The 24,613-nt window shown below is 43.8% G+C and overlaps 1 long non-coding RNA gene across 1 annotated transcript; it reads right to left on the bottom strand.

Moving 5' to 3' along the window:
* Nucleotides 1-247: 247 nt before the first annotated feature.
* LOC121000048 lies at nucleotides 248-24,613 on the bottom strand. Its single transcript, XR_005778737.1, has 3 exons — nucleotides 24,432-24,613; nucleotides 18,911-18,913; nucleotides 248-263 (listed from the first exon to the last, which is right to left on the bottom strand). It is a non-coding gene; the product is annotated as an uncharacterized LOC121000048 (long non-coding RNA).

The raw sequence follows: 24,613 nt of genomic DNA, 5'->3' as shown, positions 1-24,613 counted from the left end.
AAACATGGACAGCGGCAATGTGCGTTCCGCATTTTGCGGACCGCACATTGCCGGCACTAAAAGAATATGCCTGTTCTTGTCCACAATTGCGAACAAGAATAGGACATGTTCTTAACGGAATTGCGGACCCGGAAGTATGGGTCCGCAATTCCATATCTGGGCAGCACATTGTGCTGCCCCAAAAAGAAGTTATTGGGTCCGCAATTCCGTTCCCGCAAAACGAAATTGCAGACGTGTGAATGGACCCTAAGGCTACTTTCACACTAGCGGCAGGACGTATCCGACAGGCTGTTCACCCTGTCGGATCTGTCCTGTCGCTATTTCGCTGGACCGCCGCTCCGTCCCCATTGAGCTCCGACACAGCACGGCGAAAGGCCGCCGGACTGAAAGTACTGCATGTCTGACCTTTTAGTGCTGTGCCGGCGTTCCGCCCCCGTCCCCATTATAGTCAATGGGGATTGAGCGGCGGCACTGCGAAATAACGGCAGGATGGATCCGACAGGGTGAACAGCCTGTCGGATCCGTCCTGCCACTAGTGTGAAAGTAGCCTTAGACACAATTTTATAAACTAAACAGTGCCTGGCCTGCTGCACCACTCAGACCAGTCAGGGAGTGAGGGCAGCAGTAGTTGTATTTCTTCAGTTTAACGATTGCTTGCTGCCCAGAGAGGTAATTTTTGTGGGGAAAATGTGTCTCAGCCCAGGCTCAGGAGGAGTCATACTGGACCAGTATTAATAATGGAGGATTATTATTGTGGGGGCCTAGGTGGAATATGCACAGTGAGTAGTACTAGTAATATTCTTTCCCATAGGCCTATTGTGCAGCAGATTCCACTTAGGCCCCCACAGTAATAATCCTTTGTATTAATCTATTGTTAGTCCTCATTAGGCCCCATGCCCCAGCCAGGCCTCACTGAGAATCTCAGAGGGCAATTTACTTTAATAATACATTAACAACAAAGATGGGGCAAATACATTAATAATACATTCATAATAAAGAGGGGGCCATTATATTAATAAAAATAGAGGGGGCCATTATTTAAATAATACAGAGGGGGCCATTATAATATACAGGGGGAATAATATTATGGGGAATGGGGGACTATCTGTCTGGTTCTAGCCCAGTATTGGGGGGCAGCAGGAGAAGATGATAGTAAAGTGAGGAACCTAAAAAAAATTCTGTGAAACTCTGCAGAGACGAGAAGCAGCTGAAAGAAGGTATCATGGCGGTCTTATCTCTGAATGAAGACGTTGAGGAAAGTCTACATCACAGGAGACGTCACTGGATGTAACAGGTATGGGGCGGTATTCTACTGTAATAATAATGTCCATCCACATATCTGTTTTACAGTAGGGTTGGGGGAGCAGATTGAGAATATGACCCACCCTGCCACATCCTGAACCCAGACTTCAGGTCACACTGTGCGTGGTCTGAATTCTGGGGCCTCACACCCATATACTACATTATCTGTAGTTATTACTGTTATCTGTGGTGTTACATAGGACTGCAGTACAATAAGAGAAAGGATTTTAGCAGCTCTCACCTCTAGTCACCTGCATGAAGCACGGAAAGGAGTGGCTTGAACCTAGCCACACTTGATAAGTCCAAGAACAAAAAGAAAAGTTGATTCCAGCTTCAGCATATAAAAAGTTTTCTTTATTCGGCTTGTAGTATAAAATCCAACAAAATGTCACATGGAGAGACATTTCATGTGACATTTTGTTGGATTTTATACTACAAGCCGAATAAAGAAAACTTTTTATATGCTGAAGCTGGAATCAACTTTTCTTTTTGTTCTTGGACTTACATAGGACTGCAGGTAACATCTACTACATTATCTGTACTCAGAGAGTTATCACTGTGTTATCTGAGGTGTTACATAGTACTGCAGTTGAATCTACTACATTATCTGTACACTGAGTTATCACTGTTATCTGTGGTGGTACATAGGACTGCAAGTGATCTACTACATTATCTGTTAAAAAGGGTGTGCCCACGGGCTGGGGGGGGGGCCACAATTTTTGGCTTGCCCTGGGTGCTGGCAACCCATGCTACGTCACTGAACCTGTAAACATTAATGCAAAAACGTAGTGCATTTATTAGTGCAATAATATGCTCAAATATGACTTGAGTCCTTTTTCTTCTTGAAGTGCTTGATGTAGAATCCTCTGGGAATAGGTATCAGTCAATTGTAATCCACAGGAACAATAAAGTTAATTGTAATCCAATAAGAGGTATAAAATGTCATATAAAAGCACATAAAATAGTAGCATAATAAGAACCATAGTTCCATAAGGCTCTCAAGTAACCTGAGAAAGGGGATAAAACAATGTAAACTTGGATGCGAAGGGTAAAAGTAGTTGGGGGGAGTCCTCACAAACCATGTCCATTCCGGTGAAGAAGAAACAAGGGCAACATACACGGAACAAATGGCCAACAGTTCTCCACCCTTCAAGTGTAGTCCATGTTGTGGCTCCCATAAGTTCTTTTTATGTTTTAAGTGAGAAGGACATTTAGAGAAGGACTTCCAGGTCCTCCTCGCTGCTAGAGCTACTGAAGCTCATTAGAGGACGCTCTTGCCTTTGGTAACTCAGCTTTGTGGCTGTAGTGGTGCGCCACTCTAGTGGTGTCTTCTGGAATTGGCCGAGCAGTCAGCCTGGTGAATGCTGCAGTGACCTGCTGCAAGCCGGAATCCCTTGCCGGTGCAGAGGTGGACAAAACCTCTGGCTGGAGAGGCTCTGGAAGGCAAACTGGGGGTGCCCGTGGGAGCTTCCATGGCAGAACATAAGGTTGCACTCTGGGGTTGAATGTCAACACTGAGTTATTGATTTAGCCCACCCGTAGTGTTGGGGGTGCAGCAAGGTCAGGCATGAGGGGTTCCGGTTCTGGCTGGGCTTGTTCCCTGAACCGCATCCTGCCGTCTAGGGTCTCCTGTAGGCAGCGGACTCTCCCTGCAGAGCCTGGGTCTTCCTGCCAGGTCTCTGGGGTAAGTGCAGGGGATAATGGTTTAGCCAAAAGGGTCACCCCTGCGGCAAAGGGACCTTGAATGGACCGCATGGGGTATATTCCACCTGGTCGCCCACATACAGGTTGTGGCGGGCCTGTGGCAAGTAGGGGCGCTTAACGGAGCAGCGGCCCACAAATATTTCTGCTCCAGAAGGATTGTCTTGGAGGAAGCCCACTCCTCGATCCACAGCAAACCATAGGACTGTCCCTGTGCGTCTGATGAGCTTAGGGTCACCGGCCGAGGGTCGTCTAGGACCTGCTTGACCCACTCCTCTATCGCAGTTTTGTATTCCCATGACGTCTGGGCGTGAGTGGTTATCTCTAGCGGGACCTCAGGGTTAAGCCATCCTGACCTGAGGCTGTGTCCTCAGGGCGACGGAGTGGAAACTCCGTCCGCCTCCGCCGCACCAGCAAGCGTGCGGAGCGGGGCCTGTTCAGGCCTACTAGAAGTGGCGGGACCCACCGGGCGCGGTGCAGGGGCAGCTACGGGCTGGACCGGGGCCTCAGGGAGCGGAACTGCTTCTACCTGTTTTTGCGGCCGGGTGGCCGGTTCGGTGCCTCCTGCTGGCGCTTGGCGGTGGTCTGGAGCTGGGACGTCAGTCGCTGGAGGCTTAGATGCAGTTGGTGATGCAGAGACCTCCGGGGCCTGGACAGCTTTGCTGGTGGTGGTTTCCACACGAGCAGGCTTGTTGTCGTCTGCCATCTTGGTGGACGTCTGGTCTGTACGTTCAGCCATCACGGAGGGATCCACAGCCTCCGGGGTCCGGACTATAGACGCGATGTCATGTTCCGCGGGAGCGGGTTCCAGAATGGCGGACATCTTTACTTGAGCAGTGGCGGCCGTCTCGCCACCAGTCGAGGAACCCACAGCCTCTGGGGAAACTCCAAAAGTGCTGGGGCCAGTTCTCCTCACAAGCTGGGAGACCCAGATCTCTGGTGGGTGAGTCACATAAACTGGTTCTTCCTGTGCCGACATTTGGTCCCACCTACTTTGTGGGAGCACCATATTCCTTGCGTCTCCTCTCTCACTCAGTGCAGGGAATGAGAGCGGAGCCCAGAGGGAGGAGTCTTCCCTCCCTTGGCTCACATTGCAAAGTTCTTGGTGGGCAGGCTTGAGTTTTCCCGCTTCTAGAGGGGCGTATTCAGCATCTTCGCGCTCCTGAGAGGGCGTTTTTGAGTTTTTCCACTTCTAAAGACCATGAAGAAGCGGCGCCATTACAGGAATATGGCGGATTAACCCTTGGAGTGCTGGTGCGCACTGTGTAGCGCTTTCTGGCATCGGAATAAAGTACATTTTCAGGGTTTTGCCACAATTCTCAGATCTTGCAGTACTGTTAAACATACAATTTGATCCTGTTGGCACACAGTTGTATCCTGTTATGGCAGAGATAGGCACACAATCCGATCCTGTTATGGCAGGGATAGGCACACAATCCGATCCTGTTATGGCAGGGATAGGCACACAATCCGATCCTGTTATGGCAGGGATAGGCACACAATCCGATCCTGTTTTCGTGACTCCAAATTTACAGTGACCAGGCAATGCCCAGGTTAGGAATGCCAGAGTGGGGTGATGGCCTATAATGTCTCTATAGGTGATGATAATGGTGTCAACGGTGTCTCCTACCTGGGTACGGCTGGACTCCTGGCTTCTGGCTCACTTGCAATAAATTGAGTGTAGTGATAGTAGGAGTAATAGAGGAATTTTGCAGCAGAAATTGATGTCCAGACCTTTAGGTGAAATTCTAACTTGTCTTTACTGAAGATAACTTTCATCCAAGCAGTGTACAGCTTTGGTCTTAGGTCCCAGCAGGCTTTGGCAATGGTTGGCAGGAATGAATCTTCTGCTCTATAACTCTGGAGCTTGCAGGAAAGAACGTCTGCTTAGTAGCTCTAAAACATTGGCAGGAATTTGGCTTCTGCACTTCTTTATATCTTCTGCTTTATGGGGACAGACTAGCTGAGGAGGAATATGGCTTCTCCTGGGTCTCTGGACTTTACTCACAGATAGGCTCACAGGGAATGCTGTCGTCCTGGAACTCTGGAGATTGTCTGCTGTCTTGTCATCCAGCTGAGGCTGCAGGGCTCAGGCTCGGGGTTGTGATCAATGTCTCAGCCGAGACCAGATCCTGGCTTTGTTCCCTATATCGGGGAACTCCTAACACACACACCATACCCCTAGCAGGGGATGGGCTACACTTATCCTAACTTCCTTTTCCACCCAAGTGCAGGATGTGGGAACAGTCCACACCTCCACAGAGGGGGAGCTAAGCTAGAATAAACCATTCCAGCCTAGATACACTAAACTGTAACTAGCTCCTTACCAACGCATTGCTGCCACCTGCTGGTGAACATGGAAAATTACAACAATAATTGTATTTAACATGGTTTATGCACATTTGTGAATGACATAATGTAAAATCATATCAGATGACAAGGTAAAGGCTCTTAGGAGATAGTAGCTGGGTAGAGGAGTGTAGTAACACAACTCTGGGGTGTTACACATCCACTTTGTCTCAAGTGACATCAGACACCAACAGCCAAGAGTCCGTGGGTTCGTCAGACACAACCCTTAGTTCGCATGGCCCGGGAGCAGACCCTGTGCCCTCACCTGTCTTCAACCTGCCTCTGTCCATTTTTGTTCTCTCAGCCAGAGAAGTATTATATGTTGTGGGCTCAGCTCCACTATACAGTGAGGACGAGCTACTAGAGGACAGTTAGCAGCTACTGCCCAGCCAAGATCTGGAGGAGACATCCGCCGCTTCCTCCAGTAGGCTAGCAAGTAGTGATGAGGAGAGTGGCATGGGAGATGGTGTTGCGAGTGGTCAGTACTCGATGATGATGTAGCCGATCACAATTGGGACCCGGGTGACGAAGGGGCTTCATCATCATCGGGAGAAGAGGGTGGCAGCTTGCGCGTTAGGCAGTGGTGGACCAGCAAGTTGGTAGCATGGCCGGGAGTCAGCAGGGTGGCAGCAGTGGGAGGTCGGGAGACAAACGTGCCCGGGGTAAACCACCCGCTTTGCAGGAGCCTATCTGCCCAGAAAGTAGTGGTGCAGGGGATCACGGAGGCAGCGGCGGTAGCAGTCAGTCAGTGCAGAGTGTTGGGGGTAAAATCACCTACTCTGCAGTGTGGCAGTTTTTTGTTAAGACACCGGAGGAGGTGAACATGTCCATTTGCAGAATCTGTGGGCAGAAGGTGAAGCATTGCCAGGGTGCCAATGTTGGCACCATGGCCCTGCGTCAATATATGCAGCGTCACCATAAAGTGGCCTGGGAGAACCGTGGCTCCAATGTGGTGGTCCAGCCTGCCGCAGCATCCGATGCATCACCCAGTGGCACGCACCGATTTCAGGCAGTCAAGGCTCCACCACCTCAGCCGAAGGGAGCTGTCTGTGCTTCTCATCATCTGCTAGTCCTGATGCTCCTGCTCCTCCTCCTCCTACTCCTCGTCAGTCATTCCGTCAGCAATCGATCACCGAAGCGATTGCGAAGGCTGCTTTCACACTTGCGGCAGGACGGATCCGACAGGCTGTTCACCATGTCGGATCCGTCCTTCCGCTATTTCGCTGTACCGCCAGACTGCCGCTCCGTCCCCATTGACTATAATGGGGACGGGGCAGAGCTCCAGCGCAGCACGGCGGTGCACGGCGAAAGCTGCTGGACTAAAAAGTCCTGCATGTCCGACTGTTTAGTCCGGCGGCTTTCGCCGTGCACCGCCGTGCTGTGCCGGAGCTCCGCCCCCGTCCCCATTATAGTCAATCCGTCGGATCCGTCCTGCCGCAAGTGTGAAAGTAGCCTAAGAGGCAACAGTATGCGTGCACTCATCCAATGGCGCAGAAGCTCCTGGCCAAGTTGCTGGTGCTGCAGTCCCTCTGTTTACAAGTGGTGTACTCTGCCGAGCAGAGGTGGAGAGTCCCAAGCCGTCATTACTTTGCCAAAAAGACAGTACCAGCCCTGCACACAAGGACTTTGACACTAAGGCATCTGGGAAGGGGGCTGAGCCACTTATATATGTGCAGGAGAGCTAGGATTGGTCAGCAAGGTCACATGATCCTACCAATGAAGCACAGGAAGTGACGAGCGCCGGCCCTTAAAGAAATTCTGCAGGAAACAAGCAGCAAGCATGCTGTGGCCAGGGCTGGAAGGAAACACTGGCAGCAGATCACCGCTGAACACAGCGCCCAGGATCGCAGCGGTAAGCAGGGGAACAGCGGCGCACAGCAGCTGCTGTTACAGACCATAAACGATTTCTTGATCCAAGTAGACCGGAGTACTCCCCTGTGTAACTTCGATGTCTGCCAGTGGCAGCTCATTCGTGACACCTGCCATTTGCTCAGGCCCTTTGAGGATGCCACGTTTGTCAGTCACCAGGACTACGGGATGAACAACGTCATTCCACTGCTGGTCAGGGGACTGGAGACGTAGTGCCTATATCTCAAGGCCACATGAGTCCTGTGGGGGCTGAACTGGAGGAGGAGGAGGACATTGGAGCACAAGCCATGTGTAGCGAAATGGGTGGTTTTTAGTGTTGATCAAGGACAAAAGTGCTCGGGTGCTCTGGTGCTTGAGTAGAACACTTTGGGATGCTCGGTGTGCTCTAAATAAAATTTAGCCTCTATTTCTGAAAAGTTTCTGCCAGGATTTGAACTCACAACCTTCTACATTAGAGCCAAGAACCTTAACCACTACGCTATACAGCTACATGTTAACCTGCACTGAAATATGTGACCATGATGCACCCCATGATGCATCATGGTCACATCAATAATCCAGGGTCGCCGGTGCCCCGAGACAATGAGGGGAGGGGTTTATATATATTTTTTACAGTTACAAAGCAGCAAGGGTTAACAGCCAAACAAAACTTAATATTTATGGCCCTGATTCTGTAGTTTACAGAAACACCCCATGTGTGGTCGTAAACTGCTGTACGGGCACACGGCAGGGCGCAGAAGGAAAGGAATGCCATACGGTTTTTGGAAGTTTTTGGACTGTTTTTTTGACACCATGTCCCATTTGAAGCCCCCCTAATGTACCCCTAGAGTAGAAACTCCAAAAAAGTGACCCCATTTTGGAAACTACAGGATAGGGTGGCAGTTTTGTTGGTACTATTTTAGAGTACATATGATTTTTGGTTGCTCTATATTACACTTTTTGTGAGGCAAGGTAACAAGAAATAGCTGTTTTGGCACTGTTTTTATTTTTTGTTATTTACAACATTCATCTGACAGGTTAGATCATGTGGTATTTTTATAGAGCAGGTTATTACGGACGCGGCAATACCTAATATGTCAACTTTTTTTTATTTATGTAAGTTTTACACAATTATTTCATTTTTTAAACAAAAAAAATCATGTTTTAGTGTCTCCATAGTCCGAGAGCCATAGTTTTTTCAGTTTTTGGGCGATTATCTTGGGTAGGGTATGGTTTTTGAGGAATGAGATGACGGTTTGATTGGCACTATTTTGGGGTGCTTATGACTTTTTGATCGCATGCTATTACACTTTTTGTGATGTTAGGTGACAAAAAAAAGTTTTTTTACACCGTTTTTTTTACGGTTTTCATCTGAGGGGTTAGGTCATGTGATATTTTTATAGAGCAGGTTATTACGGACGCGTCGATACCTAATATGTGTAGTGCATTTAATTTTTTTAATTTTTAATCAGTGATAAATGTGTTTTTTTATTTTTATTTTCTTTCACTTTTTTTTTATTTATTTTTTGACCCAGACCCACTTGGTTCTTGAAGATCCAGTGGGTCTGATGTCTGTATTTTCACTTTACACTTTAGCAGAAGTCTGGTCAGCACCATTAAAAGCCAGAAGCCTGTGAAGGCGTCCGGTTGCCATGGTAATCATCAGCCGCTGCCACAACAGAGCAGCGGGTGATGGGGAGGGAGGGGGGCCCCCTCACTCTGTGATCCTGTTAAGAATCGGGGGCTGAAATGGCACAGCAGCCCCCGATGGGAGAGGGAGGGAGCTCCTTCCCTGTTAATCCCTACCATATAGCGGTCCCTACGGACCGCGGCATGGGAGGGGTTAAACGGCTGACATCTGTGAGCACAGATGTCAGCCGTTTCAAGCAGAGTGTCAGCTCGGCCATCCTGAGAGAGGGGGCAGGCGGATGATTGCGAGCGCGCCCGCCGCCCCCGCAGCACCGCCCACACCGCCCGGGGGGGTTAAAAATGTAAATTTTGGTCATTTTTAAGTTTCTGATCCCCGCGGATCAGAAACTTCTGAAAGTGCTGCAAACTGCAGGTCCGATACGGGGGGGGGGGGGGGGGGGCGGGTGTAACAGGAAGGTACGAGGGGCGAGATTCCCGTATTCAACCCCCAGAATGTCCCCCCACTCTGGGTGTTAGCGGGAAACTCGTGTGGGACCTTATGTACCCACTGCTAGATAAGGGTTACCACCTTTACGTGGATAACTTTTATGCTAGCATTCCTTTGTTCAGGTCCCTTGCCGCCAGATCCACGTTCGCTTGTGGGACCGCGCGGAAAAATCAACGCGTGCCCTTACCAGTGGAAACCTGTTGCTGGTCAGGTATAAGGACAAGAGGGATGTCCTTATGCTGTCCACAATCCACTGTAACAGCACCACCCCCGTCTCTGTGCGAGGTACCGCGGCAACGGTCCTCAAGCCCGATTGTATCGTCGACTACAATCGGTATATGGGAGAAGTTGATTTCTCTGATCAAGTCCTCAAGCCATATAATGCCATGCGCAAAACCCGGAAGGACACCACCACTCAGTGCGACACGTGCCCCGATCATCCGGGCCCCTGCGTTATCGATTGCTTCAGGGAGTATCACACTTCCATGGAGTACTACATTTTTATAATCCCCAACAGTCCCCTAGAGAACATAAAAAACTATGGCTCTCAGACTTTGGAGACATGGAAACAATTTTTTTTTCCCCAAAAAATATTAGTTTTAGTGCATGCATCCTCAAACTGTGGCCCTCCAGATGTTGTAAAACTATAACTCCCAGCATGCCCAGACAACCTACAGCCATCAGCAGGGCATGGTGGGAATTGTAGTTTTACAACATCTGGAGGGCCGCAGTTTTAGGATGCCTGCTTAGTGTCTCCAAAGTCTGAGAGCCATACATATTGGGCATCGTCGCGTCCGTAAAAATCGTCTCTATAAAAATAACATTTAACCCAACCCCCCCCCCCCTTCCCCCTCCCCGGATGAACAGCGTTAAAAAAAAAAAAAGTGTAAAAATTTTTTTGTCACCTAACATCACAAAAAGTGTAATAGCGAGCGATCAAAATGTCATATGCACCCCCAATTAGTGCCAATAAAACCGCCATCTCATCCCACAAAAAATGGGTTCCTAAAATGATAATATAGTGTAAAATCTGAATACATTTTAAAATGTAGACATATTAGGTATCGCCGCGTCCGTAAGAATCTGCCCTAAAAAATAACATTTGACCAAACCCCTCAGATGAACAGCGTTAAAAATATAAAATAAAAACGGTGCCAAAACAGCCATTTTTGGGCAAAATTTCCATTTGAATCCTTTTTTTCCGGTAATAAAGCAAAGGTTAACAGCCAAACAAAACTAAATATTTATGGCCCTGATTCTGTAGTTTTCCGAAACACCCCATATGTGGTCGTAAATGGCTATATAGCCACACGGCAGGGCATAGAACGAACGGAACTCCATATGGTTTCTGGAAGGCAGATTTTGGTGGACTGGTTTATTTACACCATGTCCCATTAGAAGTCCCATTAGAAGCCCCCCCTGATGTAGCCTAGACTAGAAACTCCAAAAAAGTGACCCCATCTAAGAAACTACACCCCTCAAGGTATTCAAAAGTTACTTTACAAACTTTGTTAACCCTTTAGGTGTTCCACAAAACTAAATAGCGAATGTAGAAACAATTTTAGAATTTAAAGTTTTTGTTACCTTGCCTCAAAAAAGTGTAATATAGAGCACTCAAAAATCATATTTACCCCTAAAATAGTCCCAAAACAACAACCACCTTATCCTGTAGTTTCCTAGATGGGGTCACTTTTATGGAGTTTCTATTCTAGGGGTGCATCAGGGGGCTTGAAAGGGTACATGGTGTAAATAAACCAGTCCAGCAAAATCTGCCTTCCAAAAACCATATGGCGTTCCCCTTCTTCTATGTCCTGCCGTTTAGCCAAATAGTAGTTTACGACCACATATGGGGTGTTTCTGCAAACTACAGAATCAGGGCAACCCATATTGAGTTTTGTTTGGCAGTTAACCCTTACTTTATTACTGGAAAAAATGGGTTAAAATGGAAAATTTTCCAAAAAATAGAAATTTCTAAATAATTTCTCCATCTGCCATTAACTCTTGTGGAACACCTAAAGGGTTAACAAAGTTTGTAAACCCAGTTTTGAATACCTTGAGGGGTGTACTTTCTTAGATGGAGTCACTTTTTTGGAATTTCCATTCTAGGGGTGCAACGGGGGGCTTCAAATGGGACATGGTATAAACAAAACCAGTCCTGCAAAATCTGCCTTCCAAAACCCATATGGCGTTCCCCTCCTTCTATGTCCTCCCATTTGGCCAAACAGTAGTTTACGACCACATATGGGGTGTTTTTGCAAACTACAGAATCAGGGCAACCCATATTGAGTTTTGTTTGGCAGTTAACCCTTACTTTATTACTGGAAAAAATGGGTTAAAATGGAAAATTTTCCAAAAAATTGAAATTTCTAAATTGTTTCTCCATCTGCCATTAACTCTTGTGGAACACCTAAAGGGTTAACAAAGTTTGTAAACCCAGTTTTGAATACCTTGAGGGGTGTACTTTCTTAGATGGAGTCACTTTTTTGGAATTTCTATTCTAGGGGTTCATCGGGGGGCTTCAAATGGGACATGGTATAAACAAAACCAGTCCTGCAAAATCTGCCTTCCAAAACCCATATGGCGTTCCCCTCCTTCTATGTCCTCCCATTTGGCCAAACAGTAGTTTACGACCACATATGGGGTGTTTTTGCAAACTACAGAATCAGGGCAACCCATATTGAGTTTTGTTTGGCAGTTAACCCTTACTTTATACCTGGAAAAAATGGGTTAAAATGGAAAATTTTCCAAAAAATATAAATTTCTAAATAGTTTCTCCATCTGCCATTAACTCTTGTGGAACACCTAAAGGGTTAACAAAGTTTGTAAACCCAGTTTTGAATACCTTGAGGGGTGTACTTTCTTAGATGGAGTCACTTTTTGGGAATTTCTATTCTAGGGGTGCAACGGGGGGCTTCAAATGGGACATGGTATAAACAAAACCAGTCCTGCAATATCTGCCTTCCAAAACCCATATGGCGTTCCCCTCCTTCTATGTCCTCCCGTTTGGCCAAACAGTAGTTTATGACCACATATGGGGTGTTTCTGCAAACTACAGAATCAGGGCAACCCATTTTGAGTTTTGTTTGGCAGTTAACCCTTGTTTTTTTCAAGGAAAAAATTTATTATATTGGAAAATTTTCAACATTTTATGTCCATTTGCCATGAAGTCTTGTGGAAGACCTAAAGGGTTAACAAAGTTTGTAAAAACAGTTTTGAATACCTTGAGGGGTGTAGTTTCTATATTGGGGTCATTTTTGGATGGTTTCTATTATGTAAGCCTCACAAAGTGACTTCAAACCTGAACTGGTCCATAAAAGTGGGATTTGAAAATTTCAGAAAAATTTCAAAATTTGCTTCTAAACTTCAAAGCTATGTAACATCGCCAAAAAATAAAATATCATTCCCAAAATGCTACAAACATGAAGTAGACATATGGAGAATGTAAAGTCATCACAATTTTTGGGGGTATTACTATGTATTACAGAAGCAGAGAAACTGAAACTTTGAAATTTTTCCAAATTTTCTGTAAATTTGGTATTTTTTAATGCAAAAAAATTTACTTTTTTGACCCAATTTTAGCAGTGTCATGAAGTACAATATGTGACGAAAAAAACAATCTCAGAACAGCCTGGGTAAGTCAAAGCGTTTTAAAGTTATCAGCACTTAAAGTGACACTGGTCAGATTTGCAAAAAATGGCCAAGTTCTTAAGGTGAAATAGGGGTTAAGTACCAGGACATCATGACGTACCAGTACGTCATGTGTCCCCAAGAGGTTGAGGGACACTATAGTCACCAGAACCACAACAGCTAAACGTAGTAGTTCTGGTGTCTATAGCATGTCTCTGCAAGCTTTTTAATGTAAACACTGCCTTTTCAGAAAAAAAGGCAGTATTTACATTACTGCCAAGGAACACCTCTAGTAGCCACTAATCATTATTAAAGTTTACTACTCTAAGAGGTGTGTGGATTTTTTTTTTGTGTTTGTGTTGTGGTGGAGGGCGTGATTGCATGGTAGGGTGTGGGAAGGCGGGATCCAGGGGGCCCAAGTAAATTCTTGCCCAGGGTCTAATCAATATTAAAGACGGCCCTGATTTTATGGACATCTTCCATAGACTGACTGCACAGTACCACACAGCTTAGGCTACTTTCACACTGGCGTTTCTGGGTCCGCCTGTGAGATCCGTTTCAGCCCCAATGCATTCTGAATGGATAAGGATCTGTTCAGAATGAATCAATTTGGCTGCGTTTGGTCTCCGTCCGTTTTTTAGACGGTCACTAAAACGCAGCTTGCAGCGTTTTGGTGACCGTCTGACGATGCGGAGCAAAACGGATCCGTCCTGACTTACAATGTAAGTCAATGGGGACGGATCCGTTTTTTCACTGACACAATATGGTGCGATTGAAAACGGATCCGTTTGACTTTCAATGTAAGTCAAAACGGATCCGTTTTGACAGACTTTTTTTTAATAATTAATGAAAATGGATCCGTTCTGAACGGATACAAGCGTTTGCATTATCGGTGCAGATCTGTCTGTGCAGATACAAGACGGATCCGCACAGAACGCAGGTGTGAAAGTAGCCTTAGTGTCATCTGCAAAAATAGAAATGGTGCTATTAATCCCATCCTTAATATCATTAATAAATAAATTAAATAATAGAGGGCCCAGCTCTGAACCTTGTGGTACGCCACTTATAACCTGTGACCATCCTGAATAGGAATAATTGACCACAACTCTCTGGACACGGTCCTTCAACCAGTTTTCAATCCAATTACAAACTATCTTACATTACCTATTAAAGGTCTATGAGGGACAGTATCAAAAGCCTTTGCAAAATCCAGAAACACAACATACACAACCGCCCGTCTATCCAGGCTACTACTCACCTCCTCATAAAAACAGGTTAGGTCAGGTTAGTTTGACAACTTCTGTCCTTGGTAAACCCATGTTGGTTATCACTTATAATATTATTTCCAGTCACATATTCCTGTATATAGTCCCTTAAGAGTCCTTCAAACATTTTTCCCACAACAGAAGTTAAACTAACTGGTCTATAATTATGGTCACCACATTTGCCTTGCGCCAGTCACTTGGCATTGTACCAGTACCTAGAGAATCTTTAAAAATTATAAACAAGGGACAGCAATGACTGCACTGAGCTCGTTAAGAACTTATGGGTGTAATCCATCTGGACCTGGAGTTTTGTGACATATTGTGACCTTTATTTTTCGTGACATATTGTACTTCATGTTAGTGGTAAATTTGAGTTAATATATTTTACTTTAATTTAAAAAAAAAATACCATATTTACAGAAATTTTTAAAAAATTCACAATTTTCTAAATGTGAATTTCTTTGCTTTTAAGATGGATACCTATGGATACTTCATAAAATAGTTATTACTTAACATTCCCCATATCCACTTTATGTTGGCATAATTTTGTAAATGTCATTTTATTCTTTAGGACGTTAGAAGGCTTTGACATTTAGAAGCAATTTAGAAATTTTTAAAGAAAATTTCCAAACCCACTTTTTAAAGTACTAATTCAGTTACAATTTCACTTTGCTGGGCTTACATAGTAGAAATCACCCATAAATGACCCCATTTTAGAACCTACTCCCCTTAAATTATTCTAAACTGATTTTAAAAACTTTGTTAACCCTTTAAGTGTTTTCTAAGAATTAAAGAAAAATCAAGGTGAAATGCAGGTCATTACGGACATAGCAATTATACAATAAAGCATTTTTTTAAATCATGTTTTTTGTGTCACCATTTTCTGAAAGCAATATACAGTACAGACCAAAAGTTTGGACACACCTTCTCATTCAAAGAGTTTTCTTTATTTTCATGACTATGAAGGCATCAAAACTATGAATTAACACATGTGGAATTATATACATAACAAACAAGTGTGAAACAACTGAAAATATGTCATATTCTAGGTTCTTCAAAGTAGCCACCTTTTGCTTTGATTACTGCTTTGCACACTCTTGGCATTCTCTTGATGAGCTTCAAGAGGTAGTCCCCTGAAATGGTCTTCCAACAGTCTTGAAGGAGTTCCCAGAGATGCTTAGCACTTGTTGGCCCTTTTGCCTTCACTCTGCGGTCCAGCTCACCCCAAACCATCTCGATTGGGTTCAGGTCCGGTGACTGTGGAGGCCAGGTCATCTGGCGCAGCACCCCATCACTCCTTCATGGTCAAATAGCCCTTACTTTCAAAGTTTTCCCAATTTTTCGGCTGATTGACTGACCTTCATTTCTTAAAGTAATGATGGCCACTGCTTTTTTCTTGCCATAATACAAATTCTAACAGTCTATTCAGTAGGACTATCAGCTGTGTATCCACCTGACTTCTCCTCAACGCAACTGATGGTCCCAACCCCATTTATAAGGCAAGAAATCCCACTTATTAAACCTGAAAGGGCACACCTGTGAAGTGAAAACCATTTCAGGGGACTACCTCTTGAAGCTCATCAAGAGAATGCCAAGAGTGTGCAAAGCAGTAATCAAAGCAAAAGGTGGCTACTTTGAAGAACCTAGAATATGACATATTTTCAGTTGTTTCACACTTGTTTGTTATGTATATAATTCCACATGTGTTAATTCATAGTTTTGATGCCTTCAGTGTGAATCTACAATTTTCATAGTCATGAAAATAAAGAAAACTCTTTTAATGAGAAGGTGTGTCCAAACTTTTGGTCTGTACTGTATATTTTTTATTTTTCTGCCGATCGTCTTGTGTAGGGGCTCATATTTTGGTGGGAAGAGTTGATGTTTTTATACGTACCCTTTTTGGGTACATATGATTTTTTGATCACTCAGTATTACACCTTATGTGGCATAGTGACCAAAAAATTGGTTGTTTTGGTACAGTTTATTAATTTTTTTACAGAATTCACCTTAGGTGGTAGTTCATGTGATATTTTTATAGAGCAGGTTGTTACGGATGTGGCAATACCTAATATGTAAATTTTTTTACATTTATTTCAGTTTTACACAATAAAAGCATTTTTGAAAAAAAATCATGTTTTAGCATCTCCATTTTCTGAAAGCCATAATTTTTTTTGGGGGCGATTGTCTTATGTAGGGGCTAATTTTTTGGCAGAATGAGATGATGGTTTGATTGGTACTATTTCGTGGTACATATGTCTTTTTGATCGCTTGGTCTTACAATTTTTGTGATGTAAGGTGACAAAAAATAGCATTTTTTAGTTATTTATTTTTACGGCATTCACCTTAGGGGGTAGATCATGTGATATTTTTATAGAGCTGGTCATTACGGACGTGACAACACCTAATATCTACTGTTTTAAATTTATTTCAGTTTTACATTATAAAATCATTTTTGAAAAAAACAAAACAACTTTTTTTGCACAGTTTTTATTTATTTTTTTGCGACCTTCACCTGAGGTAGTAGATCATGTGAAATTTTTATAGAGACAGTGGTTAAGGACACGGCGATACCTAATATGTCTGTTTTTTTTTTTTTTATTATACACGATTTTATGGTGAAGGGGCATTTTTTTTTCTTTACTGAAAACTTTTTTATTATTATTAAGAAATACTTTTTTCCCCCTTTTTTTTACTTTTTATATTTGTCCCACTGTGGGACTTCAACTTTTCAGGGTTTGATCCCTGTTTCAATACAGTACAAGTATTGCAGGTTTGATACCTTTTAATGGCTAACAAAAATAGAAGTAATGATGTTACATAGTGAGCTTTCGAGACATCACTAGTCCTTTCATCACAATAAGAACAGAGACATGAAGGACTCATTCTCAAGATCTTTGATATGTTGTTCTGTTATTTTTCAAATGTCCATTCATTCCCCCATGTCTCTGTTCTTATTGTATATATATTGCTGTTTCTTCATATATTCTTGCAGTACGCCTGATGAAAGGACTGGTGATGTCTCGAAAGCTCTCTATGTAACATCATTACTTCTATTTTTGTTAGCCATTAAAAGGTATCAAGCCTGCAATACTCTTATTTTGTTTCTTTTAATGACAGCACTAAACTAGTTTTCTATTGGCTAACATGGTACCAGACTAAATACAGTACAATACATGCTGTATTGTACTGCATTAAACTGACAGTTGCCTAGGAGACCTGGGGGCTGGATCTCCTGGGCTTTTGTAGCTCGCAGGCCTAAATGCCTGTGTAAGGCATCGGGGCAGCCATAGCAACGGTGACGGGGCTGTGGTGACAGGGGGCTAACAGAGTTAGAGGGAGCCCCGTCCCTCTGTAAACCCTGCACGTGACCGCGGCATGTGAAGGGTTAATCCGCTATCATCGCCGGATACAGCGATGCAGGAGGATACAGCAGGATGTAGGTTGTAGGTAAACTGCACCTGCCCGATCATATCACATTCATGCACGTGAGGATGCGGCAACAGACCGCATTCCCACACGTACATGTATGCGTGCATGTGATAATGCTGGAAGGGGTTAAACAGATATATTTTTGGATCCCGCTCATTTTTGCAGGATTTAAACTGATCTCATAATCCACCCATTCTGACATGACATACTGCATCTTTAAATAACGTCCATGTGCATTCCGTATTTTGCGGAACGGAACAGCTGGACCCTGATAGAACAGTCCTATCCTTGTCCACAATGTGGACATATTCTATTTTTTTGCAGAATGGACATACGGAAACGGAATGCACATGGAGTAACTTCAGTTTTTTTTGCGAACCCATTGAAATTAATGGTTTCGTATACAGTCCACAAAAAAAACGGAATGGACACGGACAGAATTTCGTTTGTGTGCATGAGGCCTAATAGAACAGTACTATCGTTGTCCGTGATGGGGACAATAATAGGACATGTTTTATCATTTTGTGGAACGGACATACGGAAATGGAATGCAAACAGAGTAACTTTAGTTTTTTTGCAGACCCATTAAAATGAATGGTTCCGCATACGGTCCTCAAAAAAAAAAACGACGGACATGTCAAGAAAATACGTTCGTGCTCATTAGCCCTTAAACGGGTTTTCCAGGCTTCTGATATTGATGACCTATGCTGAGGACAGGTCATTAATATCGGCTCATGAGAGTCTGACACTCCACTCCCCCACTGATCAGCTGTTGCCTGAAGACTCTGAAATCAGGAATTTGAATGAAACAGGAAGTACAGCGTTGTTTAAAGTGTAGTCGTCATGTTGGGTTACTACAGTTCTGCTACCGTTTACTTTAGCGGGAGCTGAGGTGCAGTAACCCAGCATGGCCACTATACTTTGATTGGAGCTATGCCTCCAGCTCTGTGTGGTGCTCCTAATTGGTGGGGTTGCAGGGTGTTGGACCCTCACCGTTCGGATATTATTGACCCATTTTGAGTATAGGTCATCAGGAGCCTGGAAACCCCTTGTTGTCTCACTTCAACAAAAAGCTTTTATTATGTAGAGAAAGTTAAAGGGGTTCTCCGGGCTTTTACTATTAATGAGAGCACGTACAGCTAACCAGTTGCTGCGCCGGGTGTCGAATCCCTGCCAATCTGATATTGATGACCTCTCCTGAGGATAGGTCATCAATAGTAAAAGCCCGGACAACCTTTTTAATACAAGTCACTTACTAATAATGTATTGTTATTATCCATATTGTTTCCTTTGTTGGCTGGATTTATTTTTCCATCACATTATACACTGCTTGTTTCTATGGTTACGACCACCCTCCAATCCATCAGCGGTGGCCGTGCTTGCACACTATAGGAAAAAGCGCCAGCCTATGTGTGCTCCCATGTTCCTGGCCACTAGAGAGGCTGGCTCTTTTTCCTATAGTGTGCAGGCACAGCCACCGCTGCTGGATTGCAGGGTGGTCGTAACAATGTAAACGAGCAGTGTATAATGTAATGGAAAAATTAATCCAGCCAGCAAAGGAGGCAATATAGACAATCACATTACATTAGTGTCTTGTATTAACTTTCTCTACGTGATAAATGCCATTGCTGAAGTGACACAACCCCTTTAATGAGGACACATCTGTAAGAGAGTTGAAATGCTCTCACCTCCTCTTACAAGAAATGCTATCCTTTTACAGTTAATGTTATGTTGCTTCACTCTGTTACGATGGCAGTGCCACCCACGTTGAACTGTTGTAATTACTGAAGAGAATGCCAGTAATGTAGCGGTTATGTGATATGCTGTCTTATATATATGTGTTGTGCTCTTAAGTGTGCCATGTATGATACGCAATATTGATGTGCTATTGACATACTGTTATGCCGCTGTGAGATGCCCACATGATATTCAGTAATGTGTGCACCACCATTAGTTCAATACGGTAATACTGCCATGTATAAGATGTATATTGTGAATGGTGACGTCACAGGTAGCCTCTGAAATAGAGATTATGCCCGTATGAGCCAAGCCATATATCCTTAGACAGGATGTCGATGTGTGCCCGATAATCTTCTCTGAGAATGGTGAGAAATATGCTGTATATGTTGGTATATTGCACTGTACAGGTAAAACTTGAAAAATTAGAACATCGTGCAAAAGTCCATTTATTTCAGTAATGCAAATTAAAAGGAATTGCATTAATGCAGCTTAAAATTAGAATTTTGTGAAAAGGTTCAATATTCTAGGCTCAAAGTGTCACACTCTAGTCAGCTAATTAATCCATACCCCCTGAGCAAAGGGTACCTCAAAATTGTGACTTTGGGGTTTCATAAACTATAAGCCATAATCATCCAAATTATAACAAATGAAGGCTTGAAATATCTCGCTTTGCATGTAATGAGTCTATCTCCTATGTTAGTGTCACCTTTTAAGTTGCATTACTGAAATAAATGAACTTTGCACGATATTCAAATTTTTCGAGTTTCACCTGTACATTCGTGGGAAGTTATGGGTTTACGCTAGGCCGAGTCAGAGGTGAACATAGAGATTACACCTACAATGTCCCCACAATGTTTAATGCAATCCTGGTACGTCATAAAAAGAGGTGGCCATAAGGATCTTGTGGGAGAAGCACACAGATGGTGGTGAGAAAGTGCTGGGTTGACACAGCAGCCACTGTTAGGGCTCATGCACACGAGCGTGTGTGCCCCGTGCCCCTATTGCGTACTACAAACTTGAATGGGTGTGCACTTTTCAAGATATGGAATGGTGTGGAGCGGAAGCATGGATTGGAAGCCCACAGAAGCACTACAAAGCGCTTCTGTGGGATTTCGGTCCATGTCTCTGCATCTAAAAAAAATAGAACATGTCCTATTTTTTTGCGATGCAGACCGTCTCTTGTGGATCATGGGCCCATTCAAGTCAGAGGGTCCACATCTGCAAACGCCGTGCACATGGACAGTGCCCATGCACTGCGGACCGTTATTTGTGGGGCACACATGCTCATGTGCATGAGACCTTACAGAGAGGACCATCCACACAATGTGTGGTAGCTAGCTAGCAAATAGAACTAGTAACACCTGTAGCAGTAGAGAGTTGAGCAGCAGTAGCTGACTTGTACTTCCTAGCCCTCGCACACATGAGCATCTTGTGGACTTTTGGAAAGCCAGGTCATAAAGAATGAATTGGCGAACTTTTTGCGGTGTAGAGACTGACATACCGGACTCACTACACTCTGTGCTCTGGCACTTTTATATACTACATATTGGTGAGTTTTCCTGTTAGGCTGCTCAGCCGTGATAGCATATCATAGGCAGGACCACATTATAAACACCTATTGTAGAGCAGTGTAGTGTGTAGTGAGGAACAGTCCACTCACCCTCCGAGAAAGCTCTGCAAGTGGTGGCAACCAGTCCTTCTGATATTCTATCCATTTTAAATTATTCCAATCCTAAATAACCCATTTAAATGGACACTATCATCAATTTATGTCACGACATATTAAAATGATATTGTATATGTGATTATTTATTTTTTTACAAATAAATAGGTGTATGGTTTTCTATTTTTTGTCCTTTGTTTGGACTTTTAGTACGACAAACATCCTCCTTTGACTCAGTCTGACCATTCACTCCAGCCAGAGTGGGGAAGGGTATGAGTGATTCAAGTAGGGTATCACACATTACACTGATAAGTGAAATACTCTTCTGTGGGCATCTTTATCTAGGCCTATAACAGTACAGCTGTCATACTGTGTCCTAATTCTACAAATCTACTATTATACTAACAGATAAATGAACACATTTACAAAGACCAGCGTTTTCGTGCCAGTCTTTGTTTCCCCCTTGCACAGCTGAAGGATCAGACTAATTTTCGACAAGGCGTGCACATGGTCGTAAATTTGGCTAATCTAAGGCGCCTAGTGGAAAAACTATGCCAGCTCCAGACTGGCGTAGTTTTTTTGCCAACATGTATGCCGCACTCTGCCCCGTCCAACTGTCGAAAACTTTTCTACATGAATGTGACTTTATATTATGGCATGGCTGGTCAAAAAGGGGACTTGCAACTAATTTTCAGTGGTATAGTACTGCATAAATGAAAAAAAATATATATATCTTCAAAAATAGTTGTCTATGAGGTAAAAAAATACTCCTTTCTGCAGGGGCGTTGCTTGGTTAAAACATTCGGGGCCTGGGCCCCTGATGTTTTGTCCCATGCCCCACATGTCCTGCCTGCCAGCTAGATACAACTGTATTGCTATCCTCAGGACGGCAATACAGTTGCATCTAATGCACTGGAAATGCTGAAGGACCTGTGGTGACATCACAGTCATGTGACCAGTAAAACAGGCAGTGGTTGAGAAGAATCTGCGATGATGTCACCATCATGTGACCAGTGCAGTAGAGGATGGCAGTGAAGCCCAGAAGTCCTGGGGGAAGAAGCTGTGGTGATGTCTGCTAAATGAGGAAAGGTAAGTAAAGGGAGAGGCAGAGCAATGCTGGGAGTTGTGGTTATTTAACTGGGACTGTATGTTGGGGCTGAAGGGAGGGATGTTATTTACATGGAACTGTGTGTTGGAGGTGGCTGGGGAGGGGGTCATGTTATTTACATGGGACTTTATTTTGGAGGGAGCTGTAGATAGAGAGGGATATTATTTATATGGGACTGTATTTTGGAGGGGGCTGTAGATAGAGAGGGATATTATTTATATGGGACTGTATTTTAGAGGCGGCTGGGGAGGGGGCACTGCAAATATTGTCGCTCTTATTGCTACTGGGAGTTCTATAGGAGGGGTAGATCTGCCTTATTTCTACTAAGAGCACTATGGGGGGCATTATTACTACTGAGGGGTCTGTAGAGAGCTTTATTACACCTGGGGGAACAATATGGGGTCTTATTTCTACTGGGGGCTTTGTGAGGGTATTATTAATACTGGAGGGCACTTCTACTAATGGGGGCACTCTTGGGGAGCGTTATCACGGTTGGGGGCATTGTAGGAGGTAGTATTACTAATTAGGCATTCTTGGGGAGCATTATCACTGTTGGGGGCACTGTAGGGGGCAGTATTACTAATGAGGGCATTCTAAAAGGGAATTACTATTGGTGGGACTATGAGGAGCACTATTACTATGGGGGCGGTAATTTTTCTTCAGTATAGTATAGTATTTGGGGTATTGGGGAGCACAGCGAGCAGCAGGATAACACTGTGGGGACTCCAGGTTGGTGGATGATGATAGAAACGTGAGGAAGCTAAGATGTCTGTGTGTCAAACTTGGCTAAAAGAAGTTGTACAGACCAAATGGAGAAGATGATGACAGAGAAGAACTACATCGGAGGAGATGTCACCTGGGAGGCCCTGGATGTGACCGGTATGTGCTGCTGTATGGCAAGTACAGCAAAATGCGATTTGTGGGGGGAGGGGGGTTGACTTAGAGAACTGGGCCATATTGATTGGGGCTTGGGCCTTTTGATCTCTTGAGACCCTAGCAACGCCCCTGCCTTTCTGACTGATGTCCCTTTAAGCCAACTGTCCCTTGTGCAAACCCTGTAGCCACCAAGCTTGCTGCCCCATGTCTGTGAAGACTGCTAGACAAATTATAGCCATGTCATCCTGTTTCTTTCCCCCATCCTTGAGTGGGGAACCACATACACCACTCACACATCAGTTTTTGGTCATTGATTTCCATCAGTAATTGGAGCCAAAACCAGGAGTATTATTAGATAGAGTATTATTGAAAGAATTGCCCCTGTTCTGGGTTTCTGACCACACCAGGGTTTGGCTTACAGTCCCAGATGGAAATCCCTGATCAAAACACTGTACAGTGGATATAAAAAGTCTGTGGGGTGATCTGAAGAGGGCTGTGCACAGGAGATGCCCTCGCAATCTGAAAGATTTGGATTGTCAAAATGTGCCATGCTGATAGACTCATACCCAAAAAGACTGAGTGCTGTAATAAAATCAAAAAGGTGCTTCAGCAAAGTATTAGTTTCAGGGTGTCCACACTTATGCAACCATATTATTTTATTTTTATATTTTTTCTTCCCTCTACCTAAAAGATTTAATTTTGTTTTTCAATTGAGTGGTACAGTTTATAGGTCACATTAAAGGTGGAAAAGTTCTGAAATGATTTATCTTTGTCGAATTTTTTTACATCACAGAAACCTGACATTTTAACAGGGGTGTGCAGACTTTTTATATCCACTGTACATATGAACTAGGCCTAAGGGTCCATTCACACGTCCGCAATTCTGTTCCGCTTTTTGCGGAATTATGGACCCATTCATTTCTCAAAATTGAGGCAGATTTGATGTTAAAATGACCAGTTTTTTAAGTTTCATATCTCAACTTATTAGACTCTTTGCTGTGTGGATCTGCATCTGTACACATGGTTTTCTTTTTCTAGCATGGTTTTGGGGTGGTCACAAAGAAGTAATTAGAAATTATAATACTTTGTGCTATTTCAAGAGGTTGTTTTTCATGTGCAATACAGTTATACAATTCATATTATGTAATATAGTTTTTGATTTTATGCGTAGTGTAGTAAGCAGGTTATTAAATATTTTTTGGCTGTGGAAAACTTTTTCTCACTTAACCCTTTCTACCCCAGAAGTTTTTTTGCTTTTGCATTTTCCTTTTGTGCTCCCTGCCTTCTCAGAGCCATAACATTTTTATTTTTCTGTTCACATACCATAATGAGGGCTTGTTTTTGTGGGACAAGTTTTTTGCGGATCCGTTATGGATCTGCAAAAACGCTTCCGTTACAATAATACAACCGCATACATCCGTCATGAACTGATCTGGTTGCATTATGTCTTATCTAGCCATGACGGATCCGTCATGAACACCATTGAAAGTCAATGGGGGACCGATACGTTTTCTATTGTGTCAGATTGTGTCAGAGAAAACGTATCCATCCCCATTGACTTACATTGT

This window comes from Bufo bufo, chromosome 4, assembly GCF_905171765.1.
Source record: "Bufo bufo chromosome 4, aBufBuf1.1, whole genome shotgun sequence".
Classification (NCBI taxonomy): Eukaryota; Metazoa; Chordata; class Amphibia; order Anura; family Bufonidae; genus Bufo; species Bufo bufo.
Note: the sequence above shows the minus strand (reverse complement) of the source record. Positions and strands in the feature narration are given on the sequence as shown.